General features: G+C 40.3%; 1 protein-coding gene and 1 long non-coding RNA gene across 2 annotated transcripts in view; one reads left to right on the top strand and one right to left on the bottom strand.

Moving 5' to 3' along the window:
* Positions 1-4,965, top strand: part of LOC307025841 — a 33,576-nt gene extending 28,611 nt beyond the window's left edge. The window contains exons 2-3 of the long non-coding RNA XR_013804290.1: positions 607-731; positions 3,958-4,965. This is a non-coding gene — a long non-coding RNA (uncharacterized lncRNA). The remainder of the gene's footprint in view (positions 1-606; positions 732-3,957) is intronic.
* Positions 1-17,575, bottom strand: part of atp5mc3a (ATP synthase membrane subunit c locus 3a) — a 287,504-nt gene that overhangs the window by 218,713 nt on the left and 51,216 nt on the right. The gene's annotated exons all lie outside the window — the stretch shown is intronic.

Here is a 17,575-nt window from a genome sequence, read left to right as displayed (position 1 = left end):
TTGTTGTTGTTGTTGTTGTTCATCGTGGACAAAAAGGCTGCTCGTCTGCCTTTGTTCCCACCATGCATGAAGACTCTTCAAGGCAGGATGAAGGTTGTGCTAAAGAAGCTAATGAATCAAATAAAGTTTGACACAGTCCTCACCTGGGTCCAATCAGACACACATCAGGTTGCATGCATTAGTCTGTATAGAAAGCACAATAAATACATTTACCCAATTCCAGCCTTTCATCTGGATGGTAGCAAATCCAAATCTCCTCTTATAGCACCACCTTGTGGGGGGACTGAGTTGCCTTACACCTTTTTAAATGCATTAACTGCAGTTTTAAACTAATCTGATACTAAAAAAATAGGGACGTACAACTAATAAAACAGAATGATATGTATTATCCTGCAATCTGCCAAAGTAGGAAGTGCAAATTCACTATCAAAAATGAATGCCTACTCCAAGCTGTGTCTATTTATGTGTGTTAAAACAGTTAACTCTCTATCATGAAGGATTTCTCTGTTCTTATGCGTGCCTTGAAACATTCAGCATGTTCGCAGCAGGAGAGTACAACGTTTGTGGAATGCAGAAACTTTTCTCTCCGTCTCTGTGTGATTTAAGGCTGTCAAAGAAGCCGAGCAGATGACTGCAGACTGAAGCTGGACATGACAATGAAGCTGAAGTTCTGCAGAAACAGCTCCCCCTGCTGGCCGGGCACAGAGGGATCTGAAAACACTGAAAGAGAGGTATGTGGTCACTTAATATACACATTCAAGATTCAAGGCCTTACTGTCATGTGCACATTAGCTAGAGTGTAGATATGGCAATGAAAAACTTAAGTCACAGGGTCCTCCAACAGTGCATGATGAATATATAGGACATAACAGATGCAATAGTCTTAAGAGAATGTTTTGAGATATGTGATTAAATAAAATAGAAATAGAGCGAGAGTGTGTTGTCTTAACATTTTAAGTCGGGTCTCATAAAACATAAAGGATGTAACATACCGGATATAAAGTGTTGTCAGTGCATCTTAAGCATTTTCTTTATTTTTAGAGATTGTGTGTCAGGTATTAGTACCAGTCTTTAAATAGGATGCCAGTTTCCCCACAAACACACTTGTTTATTCCAAGTTCATCCGATTACATAACTACCTGTGTTCCTATCACTCCTCCTGCTCGTCTACCTCTTCTTGCGGGGACCAGACCTGTAAACACGGGGCAGAAAACGCCTCTCTGATCCCAGCTGGAAATAGAAAGCTGGAGACTAGAGAACATTTTTTTCGCAAACCGCTCGACACTCCACACTAAATGCAGCCGTTCTCCAAGATCAGAGGGACTGATGAAGCCTGTCATAATCATTTCTGTGCTACATTAACAGAAGCAACACTGCAGTTTGCCTTGGCACGGTCAAGTGTTGCTCCACGGCCTCAAGCATTTAAAGACTCCAACTCCACTCCTGCTGAAGTGAAGGGTCAATGTCCGTCTGAGTTTAGGAAGCGTTACATCAGGAGGACTCGGAGCTGCTTTTAAAAACTCTGTTTAATACTCATTGGTAGATATTTAAACTACCTGTAGTGTGAGTATGTCCCATTAAACCAGGGCATGTGCAAAAATCACAAAAGCCTGCAAGCCAAAATGTCTGGATAACAGAATCAGAATACCTTTATCAGTCCCACAGAGGGGACATTTACATGGTTACAGCAGAAAAGAGCCACATACAGCTTAATGTTACGTAAGAAGCATGCATAAAAACGTATTACATATATACGTTTTGTTATTTTGGATAACTACATTTTGTAGTCCTTTATCAGATCACAGGGCTCCTGGGAAACACCTCCCAGTTTCTGGGCACATGGTCTGATTTTTCAGAATCAATTTCTGTCTCACAGTTGGTTGCGGTGCCACTGAAGTCATCAGGGTCACGCACCTCCCTCCGTAGTCGTTTGCCAGCCGCTTCCAGCTGAAAAATTGAGCTTTCTGGACTAGAGGGGTATATGAACAGAGATAGCTTGACACCACCATTTGTTTGGCTCAGGTGAATTCAGCCAGACAGCAACACAGCCCCAGCTCTGCAGCGGGGCTTGCACTATGGCCAGATCCTACTGGACACTCATTCCTCAAAGAGGCTCCGCAGCTCAGCTCAGATACACTGCTACTGTACTATAAGGAAAAAAACACAGCCGGTATTAACTGTGTATATTTTACTTTAATAGTCAAGGGTTTAGTTTAGAATGTTAGGTGAAGTAGCAGAGTGACTATAAAAAGCTGTTCATGCATTACAATTAAAGAAGTGAGTGCAAATCCAAATATATGCCACAAAGTAATTCAATAAATCCTTGTACGATGTGAGGGTCTAAGGACAGAGGGTGTCGTATTGTCATACTGATATTCTGTACAAACTGTGAAGTCCACGGAGACAAATGTAATATTTGTGATATTGGGCTATATAAATAAACATTGATTGATTGAATAAAAACAATGCTAGCTCAATAAAATAATGAAATCCAGTCATAGAATATGTTTTTAGTATTAATACCACAACATAAAAATGTACGTAAATATCAAGAGTTAAAGGAGTCATTGTGCCGCTGTAGGGTCCATGTCATTGTTGTATTATATAGATAATTGTACATGTCAGAAGCATATTGTTGTAGTTTGGTGAGGTGGAGCTTTACACTGGTACCCTTGGCTCGTCTCAACAGCATCTCAATATGCTCTGTCTTTTTTTTTTTTTAAGTCTTGTCTAGCTCCATTATTCACTTTCCCTCAATATAAAAGGTTCTACTGTAAGAGCGCACAATTACAAAGTATATCTGTCAACTTCAGAGATAAAAATACAGCGGTAATAAATATAATCAGTTGTAAATAAAAAGCCAGACTGTGTTGACAGATGTTATCTTTCACACATTAATTTCTCTGCTTTTTATTGACTGCGTCCTGTGACTTGATATAAAGAGTTTTGCTGTAACTCTTGTGTCGACTGCTGCAGTATTCATGCTGCGTTCAGGTACGGACAGAAGCAGCCCGGCACCTTGAGTGTAATGAATTTGAATCTGTGGCTGATTCAGTATTAGTCTGGGTTACTGCTCAGCCCTGCAGGAAATGAATTGCCCTTTATTTAACATTACAAATTACAGGTGACCCACAGTGAGGAGCGCTGTGAGTTTGAAAGGTGCGACAAATAGATTTAGAAGGGCAATGATTCCCTCCTAGATTCCTGTTGTGCAAACGCAAGAGATTAAATGACAGAGGATATTAGGAAATAATTTGTGATTCCCAGTGTGATAAACGTAATGCGGTTAGGAGGCAATGAATATGTCTGTTTTGGTCGCAATTAAATCAAATTAGGTATTAGATTACATTACATTGATTTGTTGTATTGCAAATTGTCATGTTGACGGTGCTAGCGGAAGGCAAATTAGGATATAAGGTTTGCAGAGCTGCAGGGGATGATATGTTATACAATGTGATGGTGTAAGTGCTTCAAGTTGGTTGAAACAACAGCATCATTAGACGTCCTGGACACTGTGGTAAGGATAAGATCCTCCGTTTGTAGTCAGTTTTGTCTTCTGCCAATAATTAGTCGAGTGATAACCGAGCTAAATGCTGCACAGTGAAATCCCGTTGTCAGCATAAAGGCTGAGTCACGCAGCAGCTACTTTGCTCTTTTAGAGATCATCCAGCCAGAGTAAACCATATCAGTCGAATGCTAGGATCATAATACATCAGAGATAAATCCATCAGTCCCCTCGTGGAGGTATTGGTGTCAAATGTGTTCAAACCACGCTTACACCCTTTCAGGCTCTCCCTCCAGCCCATGACTTGGCCTGTTGAGTAATGAAGTGTTGGAGTTCAGTAATGAGACTGTTTACAGGGCGTGCTTGTTTCACATGAATCAAACCCAGTGTGTGGTTAGATAAATACCAGCTTGGCCCTGCACGAAGCCAGTCAAACCTTCTCCTCCGCTCAGGAAATGGCAGCCAAATTCCTGTGGAATGAATGAAGAGGAAATCTGCAAGTGGCAGCCTACCACGAGATCACTCTGAAAGGAGAGGGTGGAAAAGCTGTGGCCCTTTCCTCTGGCGTGGACCCGGGCCAGGGCTCACTAGGTGAGACTGATGGAATAATAATACACATCCTGAGTGTTCTTTTCATTAGCAGCACGGTTTCATGTTTTTCATCATCCTGCTGAGAGAAATGGAGAGACCCTTATTTCTGAGTTGGACAAATTACCCTTTCCCCTCTGGGAGATGCAGCTGCATTCAATATTGTGTGTCTCTATGTGTGTGTGTTTTTGTATCATTGTGTTTCGGTTGGGGGTCGCGGCTGGATTCAGGGATTTCCTGTGGAAATAATAATTAACCACAACATGCACACAGGGCCGGCGATAAACGCTTGGCTCTCTCGCTAAATATCCTCTTTTACAAGCAACCAGGATTCATCTCATTTCCTACATGAGATCTGGATGTGAAGCAAAATTCCACTCAGATATAAGCAGTATTAGTTTTAACGCCGTGACCTTAATATGTCAGGTGTGTAAACCAGTCCAGGTTGTTCTAGCTAAAGTGACAGCATGGCCGTACATATTTAAAACACATTATCAGTGATTCATTTTAGCCCTTAACTAAAGCAATCCTCCATAAACTCCACCTGCAAACACCTCATATCCCAGGTGACCTATTTTCCCCAATTACCAATGCCATTACTCTGCACTTCCCTTCCACACCAGCCGTCACCAGACATTCAGATTAGCGCAGATTTCATAGGAACTCCTCTGATGGTTGCATTAGTGTACATTTTTCTGCACTCTTATTACAGAGCACAGAGACTAAGAGTTACAGCTCCTCTCAAATGAAACGGGCTTGAGTGATAAATCTCCCGCACTAATGCACACGCTTAAGAGTTTCTGACTGTAAATAAACTCATGGGAGACATGCTGTACTTACATGGGAAAGCCTTGAGGAAATGCCTACCCCCCCCCCCCCCCCCCCCCCCCCCCCTTGAAAGAACATATGGGTGTGTATGTCTGCAGCCAATCAGGATGCAAGTTTAAAATGCCTTTCACTTAGGCCTCTTTGCTGTTTTTGTCCTTTTGTGTGTGTGATAATATGACAAAGTATTTCACAAATTAAGACGTAAACCTATTTAACTCATATCGATCACCATCAACCGCTGTTAAATATGATGTTTACTTCAATTTCATCCCGAAAAAGCTGAGTACGGTCATCTTTTCGTCAATAAAGCAGGCAGAACAAAAACCTGTGTGAAGATTTGTCAAATAACTGGGACGAAAGTTCACTCTGGGTCAATGTATGGCTTTTCATCATGATCATCAAAGCATCATCCATCTCTCTGTGCAAACACTGGCGACACCTTAATTGCCTTTGATAACACATTCATCCTGTCAAAAAGAGGTGATAATAAAGTCGTGTCCACAGCAGCTATCGATGTCTGAGATAATCAGTGTTCATGCACTGTTAAAAAAAGAATGTTACAGTACGACACGTGTGAGGAAAATCTGGGCACAATTAACCTTCTTTTGGGCATGAGAAGCCCCTTCAGTAATTCATACGTCCTTTTTTACAATCCCAAAAAAGTTACACAAAGTACAAGCCACTACCTACCAACACACATTGATTGAAAAGGAGCAGAGAAAACAGGAACTGTGTATTACCAGCCCTTAACTCAAAGTAATCGCGAAGATGTTCTGCCAATATTTTCAACAACCTTTAATGAGACATGTTCTCCACAGCCCGACTGATACACATTTTTTTTTTTTTAAACCAGATGTGTGACTCAAAAAGGCTTAAAAGGATATAGTGACTGATCGTTCATTTTTTAAACATTTAAATTAGGAAATCAACTTGTCAGTGCTCTCTGGTGGACAAGCGTAATATTGACAATGTTTCTAAATGACCCCAGTTTGACAATACCTGCAATTTCTTGTTGCATATTGACTTATATAAACAAATAATACCCCAGTATCAAGTAGCTATTGGCTGACATATTAGTCTTGCCCTGTGCACATTTTTAAACAATGACAGAAGACTAAACACCATGTGCATCCATTTTGTTATCTTAAAACATGGTCGGTTATCTTCAAGCAACTGTTACCACCACTGAACAGATGTTGCATGCTTTGATCCTTCCTCTTGTTCATACTGGATATTAAGAGATCCCTTTCTTTCTTTGATGCCAGAGACGGGAACATAATCCACAGTCATCATTATGTGCAAAACTATATATTTTTGGTACAATATTCAGTCTTATTGTGCACTACTGCAGTTCTGCTCTGCGTCTGTGTGAAAGTTACTTGCCCGGCTTTTAGTGAATATAAGAGAAAGCATCTGAGGCGGCAGCATCCCGATGGGCTACAGATGGAGCAATTAAAGGCAAGCCACAACAATTGTCTTTTCTTGAGGCAGACATATTGGAGCATGAGTAGAAACAATGCATCCCGTTTAGAATATTTTACTGAAGTTCACAGAAAAAAATATAACTAGCCACAGGAGGACGGAAAGTGTGAGGCTGCAACTAAAATAGCAAGTCTGTGTTGTTCAGGGAATCTATATTTTGCTGTTAGGTGCATCCTGAAAGTTAAGATGTGTGTTTTTATGCAGTGTGTCTGCCTTTTTGTAAGATTTATACAACCCAATAAATTACCTCTATTGGAAGATTTCTTCACCTTTTCAGTTTTCAATGGTTCCCAATTCAACAAAAGCCAACATCCTGAACTGGTTGTTTCCTAATGAGAGGATTTATGCACTGCATGTTGTTGTCAGAGATCATTTTGAAGAGCAGGCTGTCCTGGCACGTCGCCCTCTAATAGACCGCCTCCTCAGCTCAGTGGGTGAGGGACGACAGCAGGAGGCAGTTGTGTGGAATTGTATTTTCTCTCTCATCATGGGGTCTCGCTGTGCTCTGGAGGTGTCGGCACGCTGTGCAGAGGTTGATGATATCAGGTTATAATTAATACAGAAATCAAATTCCACCCACTTTGCATCCTCTCAAATTTGATTATTTTGTTGTGGGCTAACATAGCACCATCTTCTCCAAATGTTTGAACGTCTGTGCTTCACCTAAGAATAGCTTGTTTACAGAGGCAGTCGTTATATCCTTTCTAAATCACCCTTGCAATAGCTTAGTCTATGATTTAAAGCCTCTTTACCTCTTTTTACAAAGCCAGTTTCTCTCAAATATGCATTTATAACCCTGTTTTTGTGATAAACATGCTCTCAGTCTGCTATTAGTTGTTACTTTTTACAACAGTGTCAGTTACCTTTCTAATGTTTTGTACTGGAGGCGTGTTGCTGCAGCAGGAGCGCAGATGGCTCGCACATCAGACACTCAGCACATTACTACATTATGGCAATTAAAAGAAGAGGACCTGGTGTGCGGAAATGGAGGGAAAGCTGCTTGGCTTACAGTATGGCTCAGGGCCATTTGGTCAGCAAGTCCTAATAAAGGACTTCCAACTGAACCAGGCCAGCACTCTCTGTTTTGATAAGCAGCCAAACAGCCAGCCTTATCTGTGATTTACCGCATTTGTAACCTGATGCGGTAACGCTACCTACAGACCTTAGTTTTAGTTTTGTCTTTTAAAGAGGTCTATTCTCATCATCTTCCAGATGTAGGCAATTCTGTCTGCCAAGAAAGAAGAAATATTTCCACAGACTAGACGAATAGTTCAATAGACATGTGAGAAAAATACACACAAGGTGATTGATACCACTGTCATGTCTTTGTCTTTGATACAATTACGTTAGCTTGGCTTTACATAAAGACTGGACACAGCCGGCCAACATTTGCTAACAAACACTTATTGAGCTCACTTCCAAATCGCATCTTTGTTTTCCTTCTAACTAACATGACAACAACAGAAAACAAAGTAAATACAACACATGATTAGGAGGCTTTGTGCTAAGCTAACCACCATTTTGTCGTACACACTTGACAAGGGAAATAATTGGATTAGATCTAAACACTGTTTTCACGTATCATAACTCAGGCATTATACTAGGTAAAAACATGACGCGTGCTTTCATAAACATCCTTTAAAAACATGTAGGTAAAGTCTTCTTCCCTTTGGGTTGAGTGTAAAACTAATATGACCCAGTAATAGCAACATGAGGTTAGAGACAGGGTTACTAAACTTGTACATGTGAACATTTCACACATACTGAAGTCGTTTTCATGGTCTTAAGCACATCGTTGCCCCCATACCAAACGCTTTACGCCTGCTGGTGCTGCATACAGTCCCTGGTTATAATGTAAAGGTCGTTGACAGTTGGTTGTGTACTACACAAAGCTATAAGTGGATGGCATAATACTTAACTTTTTATTGCTGCTTTTAAGAAATGACAAAGTATGAATTGGTTCGATGTAGTAATTAATCTGCATTATAATAAGAGAAAGGATTTACTTTTTAGCTCAAACTGTAATGAGCAGATGACGCAAAGACTTAATGAACAGGATTGGTTCGTCAGTAAAGATGCAGACAAAAGTTCTGAAACAATGAGTACCATTTGCACCAGATATACAATCTTAGCAGCAGTGAAGATATAGATCTCAGTTTGACAAATGATTATGATGATTTTGATATTTCCCGCAGACAATTCAACTTTTTCATTTCCTGGTAAAATTGTCTCAGCTCCAGTCCTGTCCTGGTGGGCTTCCCTCGCGGTCCCGTCTCCGCTCTGTGGTTTTATTAAAGCTAACATTTGTCAGCAGGAAGATGGTTGATATGCAAAATGTGGAGCAGCTCACACCTCACGCTTTAGTTATTCTGGCTGTTTGAGAAATGAGATATGAGGAAATGCCCTGCTATGACACAACAGATAAGAGACATGAGTAATGTTCAGAAGATTTGGCTGTTATTACTCTTTATTATATTTATTTTATTTGTACCAGTAGCTTAGGAGGAATAATGGTACTAGAAAGTAAACATTACGAAAGCATTTTATTACGAATGTATTGAAAATAAAAACATGTATGTAAAAACTAAGAATGCACTGAACTGAAATAGATCATGTTTGTGCTCACTGGAGTGTGAATTCATTCAGCCACCATATTAACAAACCATTATTTATCACAAATCTGCACCATTCACTCTTTTGCTGTCTGCCATGCAATGTAATTACAGCAGCCCAAAATGTCAATATATTCTGGGCGTCACGTGAAATTAGATTAATCTAACGCCTTCGTGCACAGGTCTCATTGTTTCCAGATTTCAGAAGCTATTATTTTCCTTTTTCTTGTTTAACTTGTTTAATAGAATAATTAAAACATTCAAAGTCTGGCAATGTGATGATGAGATGGGAGCCTATTTTAAGTCAAGTAAAACTGAATGTTCATAAACATTATGAAGTTGTGACTCAGACACACATAATGAGAGTCTACAGCAACAGTTTGCACATTGTATTATTATTTATCATAGGCTGTGTCAACTCAAAGGGACAGATCCTTTCTTCTCGCCTGCTTGTGTTGTCAAACTGGATCTGAGATACAATAAGATACAAGACAGTACAGTTTGAAAGCAAGGCAATTTCTCTGAATATAATTTTTGCTGGCAAGACGAAGAGAGAGGACCATGCTGTGTGAGGAAATTGTTCTGCTAAGTGACTCTTCCCCTCACATTGGCAAGCAGCATCTTTCCATATAAATGGCCGTCCAGGCTATTTGTCAGGAATACACATCAATCTCTGTGCGTCTCGCCTCAGAGCCAGGAGGCGAGTCGCTGTAGTGCTGCTGTTACCCGTCAGAAATGTGTCTCCTCAGGCCTTCTCGCTCTGTGGAGCATAGAGGAACAAAACTGCTGTTACTTTTTCTGTAGACTAGTCACTTTTATTAAAAAAGTCATTAAAGGAATTACAGGAGCTCAGCTATAGATTTTTCTTGGAATAGTTTACTTTGATTTTACTCAATTCATCAAGCATGTAACTGAAGGCTGCAGTCATGTTTTATTGTATTAGAAGAGAAAACTCTTCTATTATGTGTTCTCTGCATATGTGAGGCAAAATGTTTCTATCACTCTTTGCATCTGTGTGTGCTTATTACCTCTTAGCTTCCCTAAATATGTCAAAAATAAATATGGGGCCAGACGGCTAATCCAGTAAGGAGAACAATTATCAGGATTCAATTATCAATTATTCAAAGAAAACATTCAACAAGGTTCTAAACCTTTCTCAGGTACTATATGAATAAAGTGTGTATTCATGAGTATGTATACTGTATAGGACCGATTGTTTTCTACTGATCAACTAAAACAGAGACATTTCTTAAATGTATGGGACATCTCAAACAGCAGATGACGTCCAAAATGTATCCAAATATTTTTTACATTTGAAAAAGTTCTTAAGCTCTTCACTCGTTTAAACGATATGAATTGAAAGAGCAAATAGTCTTTGAAATTAAATAAATTCAAACCTATTCATCGCTCAAATCGTACTTATCTTACTTTTACTGGAGCCGCTTGAAATAAAGAATCATTCTCATCTTTCTTCAGCGTAGTTATTTCTGTACGTTTAGTTGTCTGACAATCATCGGTTACCATAAATCCAGCACATACATGCGTGGATTTTCACGATTCCCCCCTTTACTCATGTTCCATGATTATATTGTCATGAGCCAGAAGAGTGTGTATTCAGGGGGATGTTTCTGATCTCATGTCCCGAACTGTGGAATAATGTAAGAGCACTGGTGTGTTGCTGCTGCAGCTGGGGGAGCGTGTTGCCATAAAATATTAACGACTTGGAAGCCCAGCCACCTGACAAGATGAATGTAATTGGCCCTCGCAGCTCTATCTGTGCATGTTAATGAGATGGGATGGTATTTAAATCAGTCGCGCCCCAGACACTGTGGCTGCAGACTAGAAAACCACAAACAAAGATGCAGTGAGAGAGCACGGATGCAGTGAGATAGATGCAGAAAATGTCAATTATTATTCCATTTTGGGGACCTGCTGCTTGCATCTCTTTGTATTAATATTGTTTTTTTTTAACATTTACAGCTCAGCCCCAAACCCCTTTTGATTAAAAATGAATAGAAACTAATGCTTTGATAAGACAGTTTTTCAGATGTTGTGAGGCAAACAGCGAGGAGATTGTGTTGGTGCAGAGATGCTGTGGACAAAAGGCAGATATAAAGCCGAGGTAAAGGTGTGCACCTGCACAGCACCTGTCCTGTGGGGTCAAGCCCTGCCTGTCACCGGTGGTCTGGAACAAAGCTGTAGTCTCTAAAACAGAATGTGACCACCTCAGGGGAAAACTGGGCTGTGGTAACCTCAAACAACAGCTTCAGCCAGCTCTCCCAGGGTGCAGGACTGGAGGAAATGGAAGCAGGTAGCAATAATATAACCTAAATCTTAAAGGGAAAGTAGCCCGGCTCGTGGTCAGCAATGAATCCCAGTTTAAGTGTGAGAGACTGTGTGTGTGTGTGTGTGTGAGACAGAGGGAGAGGGTTTAAGCCTCTCCGATTTCTGGAAAACCGAATGAATAAAACAAGTCAGCAGATGGGAAGCTGTGTCACTTTACTTTCATTATTCTGACAACTTTTTCCTTTTATGTGACAGCGCCGTGGTCATCCTCACTAGCACCTCGTAAAAAAAAAAAAAAAAAGCTCATGTCCTCTGCTGCAGTCATGTGATGCTGGCTGCGCCAAGGTGTGATGTATCAAAGCCCCGGTGTCTCAGACAGAAACGTTGGCATGCTGTGTTTGTATCTTTTTGTGTGTGTCTGGGAGAGACCTGACGCCAAAGGGTGGGGGAAGTGCAGGCAAGAGGACAGATGGTCTCCCTCATGGTGGCTGAAATAAAAGAGGGAATTAGAGGACTCCAAGGTGTACACTCTGACGGCAATTACAGCAAATAGATTGGAAGTGGACCTCCAGGCACCCAGGGAGGCAGCTCCATGGGGGGGAGCTCCACCTCACCGCATCTGGTTCATACACCCCCAAAACAAGTCAAGATAAAACCACACACCCTGTCTCCCCCTTTAGCTGAAGCATTACCTCCTGACCATTAGCATAGTGTATATCAGAATAAGTGTCAGAACATAAAAACAAGACTGAAAATAAACTTCCTGTGCACTGCAGAGTTTGAAATGGATTCCTATATTACCATTTTTTCTTGCTTTGGATATGTGGCTGAAGGATTTGCAAAACCAATTTCAGACATCCCTGGGAGCTGTTTTGCTGCCTGCAGGAGTTTGAGAACAGTCAATTATTTTTGTCTTGCTTGCTTCCGCCCATTGATTCTCAAACGATTTTCACTGCCCCTCCAAGTAAGGATATGCAGCAATTGAATTAAATAAGCCAACCCAATCAATATGAGAGACGTAACATATCCACACTTTCATAGCCTGTGGAAACTGAGAATTCATTGCAGATGAAAATGCAAACAAACTGAAAGATACTTTTATAGATCTATGAAAGCTGTTATGAAGTTTATAGATGGCCATCAAATATTTGGGATATAAAATATTTAATGCATTACTCCTGGCAATATTTGTGCGCAGAATTTCAAACAGAATTTGGGCCGCTTTCTTTCTTTCTCCCGAGCCATTTAGAGCAGTGGGGATCAGCAGATTCCATTAGCCTTGCCCTGTGGCTGAATGAGCGAGATACCATTTAGAAAATGTGTCTCTAACCCCAAAACCTCGTGTTCCCATCAATGCATAAATGATAGAGACACAGTCTAATGAAACAAAAGGCACCCTGCCAAAGTTGCCCATAAAAATAACATTTGGGGGAGAGAGACCTTAAGCTTATCCATTAACCTCAGAAAAAGTGTCTTCAGCGTTACTCCCACACTGTACGATCTGGGATGCCGACGCCACTGAAATGCACACAAGACAACAGTAATAAAACTAAAGTGATTCAGCTGCATCATTTTTTACTTCAGTGAGTACATTTGCAATAGATGTCAAAGATCCGATGGTCAAACTTAAGCAAACGCAGCCAAAATCGACATTTAAAGTAATGAATTTTATGGTAAACCTCATAATGATAATGAAGTTAATGGATCTTCTCAATAACAAATATACATGATATCATCAGAAATGCCCTAAAAGAGGAAGAAGAGATACAGAAGATGTTCCTTGTTGGCTTGTACAGCACTATTTTCAGCCTCACGTATTCCTGTGAAGATTTACACACCAGGCTTTAAAACAAAATGAGAAATCAGGATAGCATTGTGTACAATGTAAATAAGGCCGACTTTTGGCCCGTGAGTTATGGCCTCCAGAACTGGCTGCTTTCCCTTGTTGCATAAATTCATGAACAGTAAATCACTAGCTTCTGAAAAAACAAAGACAAAAAAAGGAAAAAGAAACCAAGGCATAAAAGATAATTAGGCAGTGAACACATGTAACCAATAAAAGACTTTAGTTATTTGTACCCACATTATAAGAAGAAGCAGAGGGGGGAAAGTCACAACATCAAATATGTATCACATCTTAAAAAAGTAATTGCCTGCAAGAGTGAATTTGTTTATGGAACATACAATTAACATTTGACAAATGCAGGAATGCTTTAACGTAATGTGTAGATGGGCAACATGTTTTAAGCCCAGCGCTTCTCCTAAAAGAAGAAAACATTAAAGACATTTTAGTAAAGGAGAGAAGCAATGTCGGCTCACAAAGCAAAAACTTTGTCATTGAATACAGTTTGTTTTATGTGGAATCATTAGGGGAAATAACATGGAAGAAAGCACAGAGCAAGTCTTACAAAAATAACGTGTTTGGGTTTTCTGCTCAAAAGAGTACACAATATCGTGCTCACAGTAAGTAGTGAATCGTTCGCATTTTTTACGCATCTTATCTAGGTATAAATATTCTCTTAGTTTAAGGGTCAAAATGCAGAATCAGCATAGGCAGGCCTAGCTGAAATCCCTTGCTTTCTTTGTAGGGAATTTCATTTGGCTTGTGACTTCTACATGTCTGTTGTTGAAAGCTGACAATGATACGGTGGCCCTGAAGCGCAAGACAACACAGCATTTCAGAAAACACTACAGCATTTCACAAAACACTACAGAATTTCACAAAACGCTACAGCATTTCACAAAACACTACAGAATTTCACAAAACGCTACAGCATTTCACAAAACACTACAGAATTTCACAAAACGCCAGATCATTTCACAAAACGCCAGAGCATTTCACAAAACGCCACAGCATTTCACAAAACACTACAGAATTTCACATTGGACAGAAAGAGTATTCCTTTAGGGCAGGGGTGGGGAACCTCCGGCCTCCGGGCCGTATACGGCCCGCGAGACCATTTGGTACGGCCCTCAAGGTAATTTATAAACACACGCAAAAAAGAAAAAGGTTCAAGAAATCTTGACCGCAAAATAATTAAACAAGCTTGTTATTCCTGGCCAAGGTCAGGGTCCCTTAACACAACACGAGCCTAACGTGTCATCACGTGGTATGTCTCGTCTGACAGGAGTGTAGTTCTAACGGAGAGCACCAGAACGCGGCTCCGGACCGGGACTTCACAAATGTCAGTACCCACAAGGAGCTGTACACATGCCGCAGTTTCTGCGTGGCTGTGTCTTTAGTTGAAAGCCCAGTGGCGATCTGTTCATCTGTCATACTGATCATACAGTCAATAACGTTGTTGTTATTAGCATCTGGTTAGCTAGCTATGCTAACGAATATAAGAAGCTTTTTCTCCAACCAGTGAGGTAAAGGCACATCTTTATATGATCATTATAGTTATAGAAAAATAAGAGAATAAAGTAAACAGGTATACAATACTAATATGACAGTAAAAAAAAGTTGTTATTAATAAACAAGAATACAGCTTAAAAGGGAAGTGATTTGTAAAATATCCATAAAGAAAAAAATCAGCTTACAGTTCTGTTTCATATGGATGTTGAGAGATGTATCCATAGATCTCTTCATGTTGCTCTCAAAGTGCACCAGATTGATGCTTTTAACTTCAACATTTAAAAAAAATCTCCCCCCCCACACTTAAATCATGTCCACATGGGTATGTAACTAAATACAGTTGCACACATCTTGTGTCCATATCTTTCTGTTTTGGTGGTCATGCCACGGTGTATGAATTCGCGGGTCATGGTCAAATATCTGGATTAAGAGGTTGCTTTTTCTTTGCACAGCATGAAAGAAACGCAAAATGAATGGGCTGTGATTTGAGTTTTTTTAAGCAGACGTTGAGTTCAATAACTTGTACGGCCCTCGAAGGATGTTGTAAAAATTGAAATGGCCCTTGAGAGGAAAAAGGTTCCCCACCCCTGCTTTAGGGAGAACACTTCTTGTTTGTGATTTGACAGAGCCAGCCAGAGAAGCACTGCTGTGATTGGTTGTTTTTGCTGCCAGTCAAGAAATGACGCTTCGTGATTGGTCAGCACCTGACCGCGCAACATGTCCCAACACACATCAGCCGTTAGCTGTTAGCACACACTCAGAGCTCACAGCTCCTCATATCTGTTCAGAAACTGGACAAAAGTTAAACATGTACAAACCACAGACTGTGTATGTCATGGCGAATACAGTCGCTGCTTTATTTATGTCTATATGCCGTTGTTGTGAGTGTGGACGGAGCAGCTACAGGTTAGTTTAGCCTGATCGATCCGATCTCCATTCAGAAAACACGCATTTTAAAAGGTTTTTCGCCTGCCGTCTTGTCTGCACACTTGTCAAAGCATTAATTAATGTTATTACTAACCGGTATCAGTATGTAGTTACTTCGGCATCATTTTGAATCGTGTATTATAATTAAATCACGGTAAAATATTTTCATTTTGTTGTAGTTGGTATCTCCCATAGGATTTACATGGAGATACGCCCCACCCCCTCTCCAGCGCGTCTTGTTTGAATGACATGAGCAAACACAGCTGACAGCCGCGGTGAAACTCGAGTGATTAGAGCGATGCGAATATTGGTAGTCTACCATAGTATTTACATGGAGATAAGCCCCTTAAAAACCATTAATTAATGCTTTGACAAGTGTGCAGACAAGACGGCAGGCGAAAAACCTTTTAAAGTGCGTGTTTTCAGAATGGAGATCGGATCGATCAGGATAAACTAACCTGTAGCTGCTCCGTCCACACTCACTACAACGGCATACAGACATAAATAAAGCAGCGACTGTATTCACCATGACATAGACAATCTGTGGTTTGTACATGTTTAACTTTTGCCCAGTTTCTGAACAGATATGAGGAGCTGTGAGCTATGAGCGTGTGCTAACAGCTAACGGCTGATGTGTTGGGACATGTTGCGCTGTCGGGTGCTGACCAATCACAAAGCGTAATTTCTTGACTTGCAGAAAAAACAACCAATCACAGCAGTGCTTCTCTGGCTGGCTCTGTCCAATCACAAACAAGAAGTGTTCTCCCTAAAGGAATACCCTTTCCGTCCAATGTGAAATGCTGTAGTGTTTTCTGAAATGCTGTGGCGTTTTCTGAAAGGCTGTAGTGTTTTCTGAAAGGCTGTGGTATTTTCTGAAATGCTGTAGTGTTTTGGGAAATGATGTGATGTTTTGTGAAATGCTGAGGTGTTTTGTGAAGTGCTGTAGTGTTTTCTGAAATGCTGTAGTGTTTTCTGAAATGCTGTGGTGTTTTGTGAAATGCTGTTGTGTTTTGTGAAATGTTGTTGCGTTTTGTGAAATGATGTGGTGTTTTCTGAAGTGCTGTAGCGTTTTTTGAAGTGCCGTAGTGTTTTGTGAAATGTTGTTGCGTTTTGTGAAATGCTGTAGCTTTTTCTGAAATGCTGTAGCGTTTTCTGAAGTGCTGTAGTGTTTTGTGAAATGCTGTAGTGTTTTGTGAAATGCTGTAGTGTTTTCTGAAATCCTGTTACGTTTTCTGAAATGCTGTAGTGTTTTTTGAAATGCTGTAGTGTTTTCTGAAATGCTGTAGAGTTTTCTGAAATGCTGTAGTGTCTTGTGAAATGCTGTAGTGTTTTGTGAAATGCTGTAGTGTTTTGTGAAATGATGTAGTGTTTTCTGAAATGCTGTAGTGTCTTGTGAAATGCTGTAGTGTTTTGTGAAATGCTGTAGCGTTTTGTGAAATGCTGTAGTGTTTTCTGAAATGCTGTAGTGTTTTGTGAAATGATGTAGTGTTTTCTGAAACGCTGTAGTGTTTTTTGAAATGCTGTGTAGTTTTCTGAAATGCTGTAGAGTTTTCTGAAATGCTGTAGTGTCTTGTGAAATGCTGTAGTGTTTTGTGAAATGCTGTAGTGTCTTGTGAAATGCTGTAGTGTCTTGTGAAATGCTGTAGTGTTTTGTGAAATGCTGTAGTGTCTTGTGAAATGCTGTTGTGTTTTCTGAAATGCTGTAGTGTTTTGTGAAATGCTGTTGTGTTTTCTGAAATGCTGTAGTGTTTTGTGAAATGTTGTGGTGTTTTCTGAAATGCTGTAGTGTTTTGTGAAATGCTGTGGTGTTTTCTGAAATGCTGTGGTGTTTTCTGAAATGCTGTAGTGTTTTGTGAAATGCTGTAGTGTTTTGTGAAATGCTGTTGTGTTTTCTGAAATGCTGTAGTGTTTTGTGAAATGCTGTTGTGTTTTCTGAAATGCTGTAGTGTTTTGTGAAATGCTGTTGTGTTTTCTGAAATGCTGTAGTGTTTT

This window comes from Notothenia rossii (assembly GCF_949606895.1).
Source record: "Notothenia rossii genome assembly, chromosome: 2".
Classification (NCBI taxonomy): domain Eukaryota; kingdom Metazoa; phylum Chordata; class Actinopteri; order Perciformes; family Nototheniidae; genus Notothenia; species Notothenia rossii.
Note: the sequence above shows the minus strand (reverse complement) of the source record. Positions and strands in the feature narration are given on the sequence as shown.